Genomic DNA, 14,465 nt, shown 5'->3' with positions numbered 1-14,465 from the left:
GATGAGTTGCAGCGGACTTTTGATGCACACAGTGAGAATACATGCGTCACTGTCAGTGAGGTGACTCCAGTGCAGCTGCTCACTGCGGTGTTGCAGCCTGACGCACACACACACACACACACACACACACACACACACACACACACACACACGCACGCACCAGGAGCAACCAGGTATTTGTGAGTCATCAGCAAAGCCCTGTGTTAAAAATCGGACTCAGGGGGAGAGAGATAGCGTGAGATAAATGGGTGGGGAAGGAAAAGCAAAGCACAGGAGGAGGAGTGTGTGTGTGTTTGTGTGTGTGTGTGTGTGGTGGGGGGGGGTGAAGGTGGGGCGTGTGAGAAGAAAGCGGGAGAGACGGGAGGGGGTGTTGGGGGGTGAAAGACGAAAACAGACTGGGAGAGAGAGAGTGTCACCGAGGGGCGAGTTAAATGACATTAATGATGCGTTGGTGTGAAGTGGCTGTGAATCTCAGCAGTCGACTTGTTACCATGGTTGCTGCTGCTGCTGCTGCTGCTGCTGCTGCTGCTGCTGCTGCTGCTGCTGCTGCTGCTGCTGCTGCTGCTGCTGCTGCTGCTGACATCCCCATCGCAGATAATGAAGTCAGGTGTGTGTGTGCGTGTGTGTGTGTGTGTGTGTGTGGAGAGGAGTGAGAGCAGAGCGTGTGAATGATCTGTGTCATATCACTCCACATACTGTGTGTAATGTATACTGTGCAGTGAAACAGTGTGACTCTCATGGGTCACTCTCATGTGTGTGTGTGTGCGTGTGTGTGTGTGTACGTGCGTGCGTGCTTGTTGGTCCTAAATATTCCGTGTCGTACTCCATACCTCTTTTCATCTCTCACCCTCTCTCTCTCTATAAAGTTTCAATTCTCTCTGCAGAAACAATGAAACAGGCGCGCACGCAGGCACACACACACACACACACGCACACACACACACACACACACACACACGCACACACGCACACACACACACACACACACACAAACACACACACACACACACACACACAAACACACACACACTTGCGCACTTTCATTTCCCTTTTCATTCCCCAGCCCTTAATCACCATAATCTTTACAATCACAACTGATTCTAACCTGGACCCGGAAACCACGTCTGAACCCCAGAGTGGCCATTCGAAGATGTTTCAGAAAGTGAGGACGAACCAAAATGTCGTCACTCCATAAGGAATATCACGCAAACTGGTCCCCACAAAGATGGAAGCACGTGTACTTTCTGTCTCTCTCTCTCATTCTCAAACACACACGGTCGCGTCTCCGTGACTTTATAGGACAGCACATTGACTTACTTATATTTCCTGGAGACGTACTTATCACCTCGAGACAACCTTGGAAAGTCTGCGCGGAGAAAAAAAACCCTTAAAAGATCCCAAATCCTGATATAAACATTTTGCCGGACTCACACAAGTTGACAAAAGTTGCAAACACGCACACATGCGCACCCGGAGACAGCACAGCCTTGGAAAGCTTTGGACACGCAGACGCGCTGAGGACTGCAGGGGTAAATATTAACAAGTAGAGCACTGAATCGATGGCCAAATGAATTCATGTCAGTTACCTTGGCAACCAACGCCTATGAAATGCGATACAAAGGAAGCAGCGGGCTGAGCGAGGAGACGGAAAGAGGAAGGGACTGAAGAAGAAACGCCAAACATAAAGAGGAGAGCACAGGAGTGCAACGCAAACAAGACCGAAGGTGAACCGTCTCTCTGTTTTTAGCCTGACCCACCAAGCTTTGGCCTTCTCTTTTCTTTCCCCCCCTCTTTTGGCTCTTTGCGCCCGGCTGCTGTATTGTTCCAGCTGTCCATGAAACTGGATGTCCAGCGGTGTCCTCCTCCGCCCTCCAGGCGTCTCCCTGCCGGGGGTCCCAACCCTCCGTCAGTGTCCAAACTGAGCCGGCCACAGTGAGCACACACGGTTTCCCCCTCCTCTCTGGCCTTCCGTTCCAGCTAAGTCGGGGTATTTGACACTCTCAAAATGAGCCTGCAAGTGTCAAAGTGCATCAGATATAGCTTTACTCCTGTTCCTTGACCTCATGACCTCTTCCACTGAGGTCAAGGAACAGGAGATAGTAAAAGACGACGGCCTGGCAGCCCCCCGGCCTCTAGGTCCATACAGACTATTCATCAATACAAAAAATATATATATATATATTATTTTTCAGCGCACATGATATAACCCAATAGATACAACACATGTGCTTCAGGGTCGTCAGCCTGTCAGGTCAGGGTTAGGGTGAAGGAAACTCACGTGTAGCTGTTATGCGCCAATCGCCGAAAAAGGCATCATGGCAACTGTCAAGAAAAGAAAAGCAGAGAGAGAGAGTAGTAGAGAGAAATGGATGAGCAACTATTCTTTTTGTTAGAGTAAGAGACAAGCCAGTACTCAAATGTGTGTGAGTCCCGAGCCCCTCGGTTCACGTTCGATTTTCCGAGAGAGGAGAGCAGAGAGGAGACGTCTGTGAACGATTGCTGTCCTTTTTGTGGGAGAACATGTGAACAAAAATATCAGGTACTGCGAGCAAATCCTCGTCCGTCAGCGGCGGCCTTGGTTCTGTACAAAAGTTGCCTCTCTCTGCCTCACGGTATGAAACCCCGCCCACTGTCAGATAATCGGTTGTGATTGGGACCGGCAAATTTTCCGCCGGAGGGGAAACCCCTTTCCCAATGGAGGGGGATCCAGAGCGGGCACATTTAAATGAGCTCCCAGAATTCACCTGGGTCCCAGGCCTCCTAAGTTTGTGGGGTTCACGCGCACACAGCGAAAAAGGGGGGGGGGGCAATCTCGGAGGTGGAAACGCGGAGCCAAAAGTGGACGTGAGACGAGAAGGAGTGCTCCAGGAAATAAAGTTGCCGAGACCTCTACGGGGAAATGTGTGTTGCCGCCGCAGAGCGGGTCGGATCATTGCCGCTGAGGACGGAGCGAGAACTGGAGGCGCTTCACGACCCGGCCAAAAGCGAAAGTTGCATTCGGGCAATCAACCGCGGCAAGTTGGCCTCAGTAAGTTTGCCAGCGTTTTCTTTGGGACGTGTTCTCCGTTGATTTGCTTGTGTCTTTCTCGTTGGTCCCTGCTGCACATTGAGGACGACGGATAGATTAATATATCCGGTGCACTTCAAAGCCTTCAAGCGCCTCAGCCTTTGGTTTGGCTGGTTCCCCCTTAATGCCTTTATGTATTTTCAATTCAAGGCAGTATTTATCTTCCTCTTTTTTTTCACGGACGGAAGCGGTCTCAGTCCGGGTATTTACGGTGCGGTACATTTGCTTTAGTCCGTTTGGCGCAGAGGAGTTTTGTAAAAGGACGAGGAGAAGTCAAGTGAGGGATGTGTCAGCGCGCGGCCTCAGTGCCTCCTTCTGCAGACTAGATAACGCAACTGCAGTGCGCCACATTCAAAATGCAAAAGGTTCGAAGCGATGCTGACTCAAAGTCTACACCGACGTAAATGTCCGACACCGAATTCGAATGCGGAGTTTATGAAACAAAAATATGTTTGTATGAGTGTGAAAATCAAAGGGAAGCACTTGAGATAATGAGATGAGAAAAACATTGAGACTGAGTTTGCGGGTGTGTGTGTGTGTGTGTGTGTTACAGGCAGTTGTACATATGTTTATGCTTTTGCACTTTTGCATTTATTTAGTTTGCAGGAAGTGTGTGTGTGTGTGTGTGTGTGTGTGTGTGTGTGGTGGCAGGTGAGGAGGACAGGGCCCGCCGCTGCCTCATGTCCTGATGGTCTGTCCCATCGTATTCAGCCTTTCCCCTCCTCCTATCTATACTGTTCTTGTGCAATATTTCAGCACCCTCTTCCTCCTCACCTCTCCCGTTGTTCTCCTGTCTCTTTCTCCTCCTCTAATCTTTCCTGTCACCCTTTTTTTTTTCCTCAATTCCATCTCCCTCCTTTTTTGAGCTACTGCATGTATCCCTCCTCGTTCTCCTCTTCACTTCTTGAATCTATTTCCGGCCTTTCTTCCCTCCTCCTCCTCCTCCTCCTCCTCCTCCTCCTCCTCCTCCTCCTCCTCCTCCCCGCACTCGTCCTAAACTCTCCGGCCTTGTCGTTTTGAAATTCAACCATTTTGTCTTTTTCCATCCTTCCGCTCCTCCACTTTACACTGACATTTCAGATGCGCTCGCCTTTTTTTATCCAAGCTATTCTCACCGAAAAAGAGAAAAGAAAAGAAGACGACATCTTCCCCCTTTGATTTTTTTAAGCTCCTCTCGCTGTTTGAATGTCAGGCAGGATAAATGTAGCTCACTGAAAGTGGCGGCAATGCTTGGAATTATGTAAGCACATATTAAATAGTACAACATTAACACTTTGTGAGTGTGTGATGCTGACAGCATGATGTGCGACTAGGCAGTGTGAGGCGATCTTTCAGCCGCTAGAACATCCGGCGAGGTTTGAATTGCTTTGTTTGCATGGGTTTATGGTGTTTTCCTACATGTATCAAACCTGTAAACCTGATAGTTACAGTGGCTCTTAAAACTTTGTGACTTTTTAAAAAGCCAATAATCGGTTAATGTGCTTTTGCCGCGGCTCATTAAATTGCGAGACTAATGTCAAATCAAGAGCCCAATTAGGCACGCCGGGCAATTACGAGCAAACTGCGAAACGCCTTGACAAGTATTAGACGGACTGCTGCACACGAATCACAGACTCTGCTCTCGTAGTGACATGGCAACGACGTGCCGACTCGTACGCGTGGTGACGGGCATGCGAGCGGACATGTTAGCTGAAATAATACCTGAGCCGGCTGTTCATGGAAATGAGATCGAGTTCGATCGAATCGCCATTTTCTTTGCGGCCATTTTGCCGTAAACCGATCACGCATGAAAGTCCTGAGTCGGTTTAAGTGACATTTTACCGTCCAAAACTTTTGATTGCATTGCCGTCAATGCTTGTTGCACTTCTGTGGCCAATGCATTGCTGCTATTTTGTTGTGACTCTGCCGCCGCTGGATGACGTTCCCATCCTCAAAAGGGGACCCCAACCAAACCAGGTTGTGTTTGCATGTAATGAGCCGCTGTGCCATCCATTACTCTGATGCCACTGAGCTGGAGTCGGTTCCATTCCGACTCTGCCCACTGTGCGTTCAGCCAATGGCATCTGGCACATTACGCGCCCAGCTGTGTGTGTGTGGTGTGTGTGTGTGTGTGTGCGTGTGCGTGTGCGTGTGCGTGTTCAAAAGCCTGTATGCTTAGGCAGTAAACCTAGTAGCCCCGTTAGCTCACAAACAATGTTATTGGCACAGGATTTAATGACTTAGGTGTATGTGTGCAAATATGTCTCTCCGTGGTTGTGAGGACATTTTGGTTCAAACCCATAAAATTCTTACAACTCGAAAAGGGCTGTTTGAGGGGTTAAGGCTTCTTTAAGCACTGTGGTTACATCTAGGTTTAGGTTAGGGTTAGGGGAAGGGTTGGGGTTAGGCACTTAGTTGTGATGGTTAAGGTAACGGGTTAGGGAATGCATTAGTGGTGCGACGGATCAGAGTCCCCACCTATGGCTCGGAGCGCATGTGATCCGCTGATGAATTGCAAAGTTCATCCATAATGCATCCAATGCCGTTGTACTTTCGGGGAACGTTCATTCCCTAAATGTTGATGCAGAGAATTGCAGTGGAAATATGTAGATAAAACAGTTGTAGCCTATGTTCACATGATAAGGAGATGATGGAGGAGCGGAGAGAGAGAGAGAGAGAGAGAGAGAGAGAGAGAGAGCGGGGAGCGCATGTGATGTGAGCATGGCTAGACGGAGGAGAGAGAGTTGTCTGTAGAAGTTAGTGTGCAGTGCCTTTTGTAGTCTGTCTGGATCTAATCAGAGCCTGATCTCCCTATGCGCTCGCTACGCACGTTGCATGGGGCCCCGCAAATTAAACAAGGCCCCCCCCCCGCCTCCCCCTCATGTCAAAGCAAATTGTCAATATAATAATAGAGGATGAAGCGTAACTATCCTTCACGAGGATAGAGAGAGAGAGAGAAAAACCTCAAACGAGAGAGTGAACTGCGGGAACAGCAGTCAGGTAAACGGGTTTTCTCTCCTCTCCAAGGGAAGTCAACCAATAACTAGTCAATTAATTCAACATTTATTTATACAGCGCTTTACAGCAACCAGCAGGTATTCAAAGTGCTTTACATCAGGAAATAACATCAATGGAATATAACAAACAATACAATCAGACATAGTTACATAAAAAGCAGAGGGGGGTTGGATTTAAAAAGTGATAAGTGTGCGCGCTGTGCAAAAAAAACCGAACCGAGGTAACAGAACGTGTTTCGACCACATAAATTGCAGCTCGGAAAAGAGAACGCCGTCATGCGTGCACATGCGGCCGCATTCGCGTGCACGGAATGAAACTCGGGATTCCAAGCAGCAACCGGTGAGGACGAGTGCAGACAATTTATGAATGCGATGGCACTCTGCGTTGGCGCACATCATTTTAAAAAATGGACCAATGCAAGATGGAAAGCTATTGATTGAGACAGACTAATGATCAAAACTGTCCATTAGCAGGACACACTGCAGGGCTATATGGATGGACTTCTCAGTAAATAGTAACCATCAAGTATTCAGACAAGCCATAGTATGAATAGTATTTTACATTTGAAATATTTTAGGAAATCTGGGGGATCCAGTTTGAATGGGCCTGATGGAGTTGATAACATTTATAATTAATACATATTATGTATAATTTACAGTTGCTTTGATTAAATTTGCAGGTAGAGGAGATGCTTGGTCGTCAGTAATGCTTTTCATTTTGATTCTGTATTTCCCTATAGTGTAGAACGGGGAAAAAAACAAAACAAGTTTCTGTTGTTAAATGATTGAAACGCTGTCGGACCAGAAGTTTGCTGGTTACCAATAGGATCAAAATCAGAGATCAGATGTGACTTCAAATAAAGACAGTGGCAGTGTTGGTGCCGCTTGATTACAACAATGTTGCTGCCGCTTGATTATAACAGAATATAGTCATTTTCACCACTGCTTATCCATCAGAGAACATTATTTAGATTCTCAAGGGGACAATTCATCACAGATGTTTGTTTTTGGCTAATGAATCCAAAATCCAGTAACACTCTCCATAGTTGGACTGGCCATTGGGAGGACCGTGACAAATCTCCCACATCGAGGGACAAATGGACCGTGCAAAAAAAAAAATCCATTCAGATTTTACCAGACCTGTCGGTTCCTTTACTATTCAGTAATGAATGGTGAAAGCGAGGCAACACACTTGGTGTCATTATTCTGTAACCATTATATCCTGCAGTCAACATTTACTCCATAATGATAAATTAGAGCAAAAATTGTCTACCGTTACTAAAAACGATGTGTGGAGCTGAGAAACTAGGCGTGAGCAAAACTCTCCTCTCACGCTTTTTCCCTTTTTTCCATCCTTCACACTGGTCTTCACACAGATTTCGTGTGCTCGGCCAAGTGCAACGCCGCGCGCGCCTTCGAGGAGGAGTGCCTTGAAACTGTGCTCGAATTATCTCCATTTGCTCGAATCCACTGCGTCCCTCCGCCCCGATTTTCCCCGGCGCCTTCGGGGGCGCAGCAAGCGTCGTCAGATAGCACACCGGTTGCGTTCCGTGACCCGACTTGAGCAAAGTGTGAAAAAAGAGAAGACACAGGCTGCTACTGCGACAGCAGAGATTATCTAAAAAAGCGTTACATTGGCTGACCGCTCTTATTTTGAAACCATGAGTTCCTGAACAGTGGCTTTTTTTGTTTAACAGACTAACGGTGAGAAAAAACAAAGTGGTGTGACCGGAAAGAGGCATTACAATGATCTACATAAGCACCATCCCGCTCTCCTGCCTTTGACCTCCGGTGGTCGTCCCCCTGCTTTCTGAGCAGCGGCAGTTTTAGCTTTCACTTCCCGAATGTTTCCCTGCCACTAATCATGTTCTCTCATTGTGATTCATTATTCATCACAACGCTGTATTTCGTTAGACCGGGGGTGTGAAACGAAACCTAAGCCCCTTCATGAAACCGAAATTTTGCACAACAAGGTTCCGAGGGGCCACGGAGACATATGAGACGGGAGGCGGTGAGTCATAGCATTTTTTCGCGGGAGAGTCATCGACTCACTCCCTCTTTAATGATCCCGCTCACTCAGTGTCTCCTCTAGCCACTGGTTTCGGAGAGAGATTCACCGGGGAAGTCCCGGAAACGGTCCAAGTGCCCATGTCCCAGCAGACGCTGGTCAGCAGCCCTGTGTGTGGTTGGACCGTGGGGTAAAGAGCTCAGAGTCTCGGGGTGCTGGTGTGACCCCCCCAACCCCCCCCCCCAAAAAAAATCTGTGACTAATGGTTGTGATCACTGATGTTGTCACCTTGGCAACTACGGGCAGTCCACAACACACACACACACACACACACACACACACACACACAGAGAAAGTCTGTCCTCTTAATGATCCTCCATCCATCTCACTCGCGCTCACCTGCTTTACTCTCCCAGCATGCTTTGCCCCGTGTGCTGCTCTTAAACTAATAAGCTCTTATCACTGATATGGATAACGGCACATTTGATGGTGAAACAGCACTCAGCCAGGTACCTGGCAGATTTGCTTCACAGAACTCGCTGAGGTGATAAGCACAATGAAGAAAATGTTATCTGCTCCCTCGACCTCAGCTGGGATTCTGCAGCAGTTTAGCCTCATTACATTACAGCGCTTGCCAAATTCAATAGAGCTAGATATCCATTTATTACATTTTTATCCTCCTCTATCACACCAAATTCATAAAATGAAATTTCAACGAAGAACAACCTCCCTTTTCCTTCTATTATCTTGCGCCTTGCCCAAATGAAGGAAGGGTTGTGCACATACACACACATATGCCAAACATTTTCATTTCAAACGTGCCCACTCTCTATTCCGAAAAGACAAACTGGTCATTTGAAGACGTCACCTTGAACTTAACTGGTTGGATGTTGTTTAGCTACAGTGAGTCGTTCATTAGTCACGGGGGGTTGGCAGTTCCTTTTCCAGGCCCGTCCAGTCCACGTCTTTGAGCAAGGCACAGGAGCCCTAAACTTTTCTGCCTTGTGGTGTGAGTGAGAGGCAAAATGCACAGAGGGTTGGATGATGAATGATGTTGATTCCATTTACACATTTAACCGAATAAATTATCGAGTGAACAATATAATAAAATACTAACAGGGATATCCGGTTTTTTTTTGGTCCGTTTTTGTTTTTAAATACTTGGTGCTGCTTGACCTTGTTCCCCTTCCACTTGTTCTACCCCACTCATGTCATTTAATGACAGCTGTAGTACAGACCACACACGGACCGTGTCAAGAAGTGTCAATCTGCCCGGTTATGGTTAGTTAATGTGTCTCAACACACTGCTGCTGTGTGGGATTTTGGGTAGAGATGTTTTTTTGCACTGTGAACTTGGATAGATCACATCCCATAGAAAATGATTTGGGGCAAACTTTGCTTTCACGACCCACTGCTTTCAGTCTCTTGTCAAAAGATAGCAAATATTTGGTCACTTCGGACGAGGTACGATAATCATACAGAGGTCGGTTTTTTCCTCGTGGAAAAGGGAAATTGTGCCAAGATTTTTCTTCAACATACAATTTTCAACAAAGTCAAGGCCTAGATCGTACAGACATGTTGTGAGTTGCATGGGGGGGGGGGGGGGGGGGCCATTACATTAGCCAATGTAATGGCTAATGTGTGCGCGCTCAATCGCGAGCCAATCGCAGCTGACATTGGGCAAGAGGCGGGGTTCACCCTGGACAGGAAGCCAACAAATCGCAGGACCAACTTTCAGACACACAAAAAAAACATTCACTCTCACATTTCACATCTTTGGTCGATTTAGAGTCTCCAACTAACCTAAACCTGAGTGGGTCGCAGGGCCGACCCAAGGCATAAGCGAACTAAGCGGCTGCTTAGTTGTCAGTCAGTTGATGGAAAAGGCAATAGCGTATGAAGTCAAAGATAAAGACAGTGTCACAAAAAAGGAATGGTATAATGTAAGCGACACATCTACAACTCATCAAATTGACAATGGGTGTGTTGGATTTACAGAAGGTGTGCGAAACAATCAAGCATTGACTATAGTATTAGTGGCTTCCTGGGGCTCCCCCTCCAATCAAATTCTGCTTAGGGCCCCCGTATGGGCTAGGGCCGGCTCTGGTGGGAGGAAGCCGGAGAACCCGGAGAGAAGACACGCATACACTGGGAGAGCATGCAAGCTCCACACAGGAAGGCCTCTGGTCCGTCTGGGCCGATCCCAGAGCCTTCTCTCTGTGAGGAGACAGCGCCAACCACTGCAGCGTCGCGCAGCCCATAATGTGACCGTCATTGGTTAAGTGGTCCCGTGCATACGCGCACCAGCAGGCCAGACACTTGGCACACTCCTGTGGCGGCTGCTCCCTCAGCGGCACAAGTCACTGGCACTCCAGAAAACATTTTTGACTCGACATTTGTAAACCCATCTAATTGTCTCGTCTTTGTTGGTAGGAAACTGTCGCGACGCCGAACGAGCGCGTCAAATACCGACAAAGACAGAGAGGGGAGAGGAGAGGAGAGCGTCGCTCCTCTGACGCGAGGCAGTGGATTACAGAGGGGGAGGCCATCTGTGTGCGGCGCCTCCTTCGTTTCTCTTTTATCTCGATGGTGATATTGTCTGTTAGAAGACACTTAAGCAAACACAGTGATAAACAGCCTCAGCCTCAGACAGCTTTATCTCACAAGGGAGACAGCCGGCAGCAGCTCTCAGGCTGATGGTTGAAAATTGTAATGACTCATAGCCGAGCCTGTCGGAGCCGCTCATGAGGTTTGTTTAAAATAAGGCGTTTAACACGAAGAAGGCTTTCAGGAGCAGAGAAATCTCGCCGCCTTTGAAACTGTGGAAGCAGCTTATTTAGTTTGCGCAGGACAAGAGCGCCAAGTCACACAGACAGCACTCACGATGCTTAACTGACACAGAGAAAATACTCAAACGCAGATGTTGCAAACCAATGGTTTCATAAAAGGACAGGGAATGCCTGGGCTGACGGGGAAGTGATGCAGGCAAAATTGTCAAACACCCCAGAGTGCAGTCGAATGTGTTTGGGGGAAATGGAACTAAGCCCAAGTAGAATCATTAAAAACATTGGCGTGAGTAATTGATGTTATTCATAATTTCATCTGGGGGATGTAGATATAGTAAGGAAAAACAACACACACACACACACACACACACACACACACACACACACACATAGGGCTGCAACTAGGGATTAGTTTCATAATCGATTAACTTGTTGATTATTTTCTCGATTAATCGATTAGTTGTTTGGTCCAAAAAAGCCATAAAATTGTGAAAAATGTCGATTGTGTTTTCCAAAACTCCAAGATGGAGTTTTTTGTTTTGCTCACGCACAAAATATATTCAGTTTACTGTCACAGAGGGGCAAAGAAACGAGAAGATATTTACATTTAAGAATCTGAGATCAGAGAATTTTTACTTTTTCTTGCATTAATCGATTAACTGTTGCAGCTCTACACACACACACACACACACACACACACACACACACACACACACTTTGATTTGGACTTGCTGCCTTGATGTTGGGCATTTGTGGTGAAAACTGGGATGATTCCATTGTTCCTATTCAAACATATACACAAATACAAAAGTGAATAAACACACTCACTTATAAATTCATACAGATGAAAAACTGACAGTCAACGTAAACAACTTTTGGAAGCAGGTTGTCAAATGGTATTAACTTCACAGGAGTAAAAACAAATGATGTCTTTAAAATCAAATGAGCTGTCTTTGGGGGCTGCTTGCTGGGAGGATAAACTAACTGAGTACAAGAACATTTTTTCTTCTGCAGACTGAAGGCAGGAGTAATGCATCTCCAAAGATACATAATATATGTATCTGCGAACTAATGGAGAGGCGCTTTGTGTCGCGCAGACCTGTGCGTGAAAGCAAGCTGATTGGTTCGTACAACTCAGGAGGCGGTGTCTGACATGGATATGAAAAGAAATGCAAATGTAGTACATGAGAGCATAAGAGAAACAGCTGTGCAGGCCTTTCAGTCAGCCAACTGACATGAGGAGATTATTGTGTGTGTGTGGGTTTGATGAGGAGGAGGCATGTTTACCTTAATATACCACATGCAAACAGTATTTACACCGTGAGGAACATTGTCTCCTGTGCAGTCTCTCATTAAAGCGCCCAGCAGAGCAGTATAGCGTCGGCTTGCCTGTTTCTATATCTGAATGCGTTACGTGCACATTAGTGTATCTTGTGTGAGCATCTGAAGAGATCCAGGTAATTACTGCCTCCCTCTGCACGCGCTACAGGGAACACTCGTCATCGGAAACTTGACTGAAACACACGTCTTTGAACACGGGGCCTCCGACGTGGACTCCGTGTAACCTGTCTGTATTCGCTGGGGCTCCCCTGTGAGAACAAGGCTGTCTGGGGAAAAAACACCAGTAGGATAATAACAAGCCAAGGTTGAGTTTGGTGTGTGTGTGTCGAGCTGCAAGGCCACGGAACTGTCTGAGAGAGGGGACGTCACGCTCACAGCAGTGCAATAATGTCGCAAGTCGGATGAACAATTGGGAATGTGACAAATCTTTATCATTTCAATCGCTTCCCAACTGACCAGTGACCGAAGAGACAATGTATAGTGAAAGTCTGGAAGGGTTTCGGATGTGTCATGGACAAATCAACATATTTTGTTTCCTCTTCATATCAGTCGGGGAGCAAGTCACTGGTAACAGATTCCCTATGTTGAATACGACTTGCAACAACCTGGATTGCACCAGTATGACATTATTCTGTGTATAAAAGCTTTTGAGTACCGCAGGTCATCAAAGGAAAATGGCTGCAGCGTAAATATGGTGTATTGCAAGACAAACATGTTGAAATTGAAATGTATTAAATGTTATAAATGTCAACATTAACTGTCCGGTTTCGATGAGCAGGACCCAAATGCCGGTTTGGCAAAAAAAAAAAAAGGGGGTCTTTCATAAAAAGCAACAAAAAACAGACTTCTAGTCTTTAGATTAGAAAATAAATAAAATTAAACTCAAATTCAGGCGGCAAAACATAAGGGAACACTCAGGAACATAACCAGGGAACAGAGCAAACACAGTACAGCGCTGACACGTGACTTAGCAGGATGGACCAACAGGGAAGCACAAAGACTATAAAGACAGGAGGGCAGAGGTAATTAGACACGGGTAGACAATCACAGGGTTGGTTTAGACACAGGACAACAGGAAGTGCATGCAAAATGAAACGGGAAACACCAAACTCCAGATGGACAAAACGCAAGGGATCAAAAGAAAGTAACTTCACATAAACAGAGACACACACACAAGGAAGGGCAATCAATGAAATCATAAATAATAAAGTCCACCAAGAAACAAAACAATTCACCAGTCTTCTCAAGAGGTCTTGGTCCTAGCGGACCGTGACAATTAACAATGCCAATTCAGTGTCTTTCTGCAATGTGAGTGCAAGACCCACTAGCATATGGTAAAGGGGTCGCTTGTCATTCATTGCACAATGTAATTATGCACAGCAATCACACTAACAGCTTTAAAAGTACGGCGCAAGTGTCTCCGTGATGAGAACAGACAAGCTGTGGGTGGAATCTCGACGTTCCAGAGCACTGTAAAAACTCCCAGCCCCCCCGCCCCCCTGATCTTTCCCCTTCATTGTGTCTGTGATTAGATTAGGTTTGATCCGTCTGAAAGTGGAAGTACAATCAGCAGTTCATCCATGTGTGGGGAAGGACTGAAGCACAGCCCGGGACTGTGGTAGGCTACATAACTTTGGGGGATTAAAACCCTCCGAACAATCTGAGGCTGATTTCCTCCGTGGCTCACTACTACTACTAGTCGGGACAAGGCAAAAGCACTGGACAATATGTTGAAGACAAGCCAGAAACCCTGCAGCACCCAGCCTCTCACTCCGAACGGCGGGATCAAGCTCCGTTTGCTTTTCTAAATACTGTAAAATATGATATTTCAACAGCCAGCCGATTGTGTAGGCTATTATTCGGAGAATGCTTATCTGTTTGAAAAACACAATATGCGAGTGTGCAAACATTCTTCAATATGCTGCTAAAAAAACAGTACAAATATGTTTCCTTCTGGAAGATTTTTTTTGGACCAGTTAGGCTTTCCACGCCATCCAAACATTTCAACAGACAGCAGATTGTTCTGCTCCGTTTTCTGAATTGAGATTTCCGCTAAACCCGTCTCGAAACAACGACGACTAATCGCAGCTTAGCGATTAACAGTCAGTCTTTGGATTTCTGCACATTAAATTAAAGAAAGCCCCGTTTACGAAGAACGCAGTCACTGTGTAGCACTTTCACCGAGAGAAAACCAGGCTTTGACACAACAACACACCCGGACGCTACAATGTCGCTTTAGAAGAGCAGCCCTGTCCTGCTCTTCGTTG

General features: G+C 46.6%; 1 long non-coding RNA gene across 2 annotated transcripts in view; it reads left to right on the top strand.

Annotated features, from left to right (window-relative positions):
* Window positions 1-535: 535 nt before the first annotated feature.
* Window positions 536-14,465, top strand: part of LOC118319219 — a 29,580-nt gene continuing 15,650 nt past the window's right edge. For both annotated transcript variants that reach the window (XR_004795923.2, XR_004795924.2), the window contains exon 1: window positions 536-1,724. This is a non-coding gene — a long non-coding RNA (uncharacterized LOC118319219). The remainder of the gene's footprint in view (window positions 1,725-14,465) is intronic.

This window comes from Scophthalmus maximus, chromosome 9, assembly GCF_022379125.1.
Source record: "Scophthalmus maximus strain ysfricsl-2021 chromosome 9, ASM2237912v1, whole genome shotgun sequence".
Classification (NCBI taxonomy): domain Eukaryota; kingdom Metazoa; phylum Chordata; class Actinopteri; order Pleuronectiformes; family Scophthalmidae; genus Scophthalmus; species Scophthalmus maximus.
The sequence above is the reverse complement of the archived record's forward strand: the minus strand, read 5'-3'. Positions and strand labels throughout refer to the sequence as shown.